At 55.8% G+C, this 3,006-nt stretch overlaps 1 long non-coding RNA gene across 2 annotated transcripts; it reads left to right on the top strand.

Moving 5' to 3' along the window:
- The first annotated feature begins 463 nt into the window (after nucleotides 1-463).
- LOC132646433 (uncharacterized) lies at nucleotides 464-3,006 on the top strand. Of its 2 annotated transcripts, none has more exons than XR_009584702.1 (2): nucleotides 464-688; nucleotides 1,856-3,006. It is a non-coding gene; the product is annotated as an uncharacterized LOC132646433 (long non-coding RNA). The 2 variants fall into 2 exon arrangements; XR_009584701.1 differs by lacking the exon at nucleotides 464-688 and adding an exon at nucleotides 1,343-1,761.

The raw sequence follows: 3,006 nt of genomic DNA, 5'->3' as shown, positions 1-3,006 counted from the left end.
CTATCCTTGAACTCACTCCATAGCCAAGGCTGGCCTTGAACTTGCTAATCCTCCTGCCTCTGCTCTCTCAGTGGACTTACAAGTTGGCATCACCACCAGGCCTAGCTCTTATGGGTTTGGACTTAGGATGTCCTCGGCTTGTTCACATGGCTGTGCCTTCACCATAAGCCAAGAAACACTGAGCATTTGGCTGGTTTTCCCTAATCTTGGAAATGTGTAGAGTCAGTGTGCCCTCAGGCTGGATGAGCGAGCACAGGCCCACTATAAGTCAGCTGGCAAGTGTTCTGGTGTTGTGTGTATGTAGAAAGCGACTGGGCCTGCCAGGCCTCTGGATGTTTATTAACTGGCTCCAGAAACGGGCTGTCCTGTTCCCCGGGGAGCTGCCATCAGGCCACCACTCACTAGCCCAGCAGCAGAGGACTCTCTCAGGTTCAGCGGGCCATTCCTGCTTTCTGGAGCATTCCCAGGCTGTGCCAGGCCTCCTGCGGCCAGCAGGCCTGAACCCCAGTTCACAGCTTCCACAGCTGCTCAGCAGGCTTCCTGACCCTCAGTGCTGCCTTTTGGGGAAAAGGCAGAGCTGTGAGACTGTCCTCATGGGTTCAAAGCAGCAACAAAAAGAAGGCAACAGCAGCAAGACCCTGAACACAGAACTGAGAGCCAAAAGAAAGCTTTGCTGTGGACCTCACGGGTGAGGAGGCAGGTGAGGGCTGGCCCTCCTACCCACCCACGCCCACCCAGCACCCTAGCCAGAGCCGCCAGTCTAAAGCCCTCTAATGTTCAGGTACCTCAGGTCAGGACTGTCCAAGATCCTTGAAGCTGGGAGGTGCCAGGACCCTTGGATTTCCTTAGTCATAAGCCCAGACAGCCACTCTAGTGCAAGAGGAAGAGACAGAGTCCGGAAGCCTCAGGATGTAGAGGTGGGCTAGGCAGTGGGCTGAGGAAGTGTGGGCTGGGGGGAGAGCAGGATTCCTAGAACGGAAGACCTTGAAGTCAGCTCTCGCCACCCCACAGGAAGCAGAGATTCAGGGGGACTCAGGAGGCCTCTCATTGGTTTCCTTCCTTCCTGGCCCTCCCCTGGAGGAGAGCCTCACCCCGGAACACAGCCTCCACCACAGCGTACCTCACTCTGCTCAGACCCAGGGACACTGCCAGGCCAAGGAGAGGCAGCGTAGTGGGAGGGAAACCCAGGTCACTGCTCCCCAACCTGGGGCACCTCAGAGGCTGGGAGGAGACTGTTTCCTGAGCTGCATTCTGGACAGCACATGAAAAGCACAAACACGGGGCTGGAGAGATGGCTCCGTGGTTAAGAGCACTGTTTGCTCTTCCAAAGGACCGGGGTTCAATTCCCAGCACCCAAATGGCAGCTCACAACTGTCTCCATTTCCAAGGGATCTGACACCTTCACGCTGATGTACACAAAATTAAATAAATTATTTAAAAAAAGAAAGAAAAGCACAAACAACCTGCACATAAGTATTTCCTCTGTCTATAGCCTTCCCCTCCAGGAACCTGGGGTTCTCTTAGCCCCAGGTCCACATGACAAGATGGGAGGCCTCCCCGCTTTGCCAGGACTCCCCTTTCCTCACCCCTGCTCCTTTGGCCTCCCTTGTCTTCCCAGGGTCCACGTTCTCAGCAGTTAGGGTCTAGACTGTGGCCTCAGCAGCTGCATTTCCAACAGAACCTCCTTGCCCATCCCTCCAGTCCCCACAGGAGTGAGAGAGACACCGAAAGACCCTTGACACCCTGGCAGAAAGTCCACAGGTGCTCCAGGCTGAGCCGAGGGGTACATGACTCTCTGGTGGGTCACGTACTTGAACCCCAAAAGCTCATTATTTACTGTTTTGTTTGCCTCAAGGGAGAAAGTTCCTGGAGCCTGGTGGGGTGACATTCAGGAGAAACAGCGGGAGGGTGTGCAGGCCTCAACCAGGACAAGCCGCTGGTCCAGAGAACAGCACTGGTGGAGCTGAATGCCCAGACGAGCATCAGAAGCTGCCCTGCCTGCTTCACAAACACGGGCTCTTTGCCAGGGATCATCTCTGGCCTGTGTCCCCGAGTCTGTGGGGCTGTCCTGTCTGGAGGGTCAGAAGCAAACTGTCTCCTTTCTCCAACAGGCCTGGGCTGCCACATCTGCCGTCAGTGTCTGGGACTGGCCTCTGCAGCAGTGGCAGCAGCTCACCCTCGATGCCCTGCGTTCCCCGATTTCTCTTTTAGCCCCATCACAGCTTCCTCACGCTTGGCCCAGCCTGGCCACAGCTCCTAGGGCAGAGAGGAAACCTAGCTCTGCCTGCAACAGGAAATTCTTCAGCCACTTTCAAAGGCACAGTCACCGGGGGAAGGAAGTCTCATGGGTGAGGCCCAAGGTAGGCCCGGGCCTTCCAGAGGCTGGAGCCTGGGGAGAGGGCCACCCACTGCCTGGGGCCTTGCTGTACAGTCTAGAGGGCAAAGTGAGCTGCTCTAAACCCCCGTGGCCGCTGAACCTGTGACCTCTTCCACACTGTGACCTTCTACACTGTTCGTGACCTTCCACAGTTTGTGACCTTTCCACACTGTAGCGCAGCCTCCGGGGGTGACGTCTCTGAGAGGCCACTCACCCAGAGAGGTCCAGCCCCAGCCCAAGGAGAAGCTCTCTGTGTTCCTTTCACACTTCAGTGACAGCAAGGAGGCACCACCGTTTGAGGGCGCCTACAGTCCTCCGAGCTGCTTTCTCCCGAGGTTTTTCCTAGCTGCTCTCAGAGAGAACATTGCCTGTTCTGCTGTACAGGCAATTCAACTGGTCTGCCCTTAGGGACTTCAGGGTCCTGACAATATCCTATGTCAGTGCCTATGTCCTATGACAGCCTCTGGGCAGGTACTACATGGCTGGTCTTCCACTGCAACCTGTCTCTGTCCATTCTCTCTCTGTGTGTCTCGTTCTCTGTCTCTCCATCTCTCTGTCTGTACTCACAGCCCACTTAGGCCCTAAGCCTCTTCTGCTTCCCTTCAGAAAAAAAAAACTCTTTCATATAA

The sequence above is a fragment of the Meriones unguiculatus genome, chromosome 11 (genome assembly GCF_030254825.1).
Source record: "Meriones unguiculatus strain TT.TT164.6M chromosome 11, Bangor_MerUng_6.1, whole genome shotgun sequence".
Classification (NCBI taxonomy): domain Eukaryota; kingdom Metazoa; phylum Chordata; class Mammalia; order Rodentia; family Muridae; genus Meriones; species Meriones unguiculatus.
Note: the sequence above shows the minus strand (reverse complement) of the source record. Positions and strands in the feature narration are given on the sequence as shown.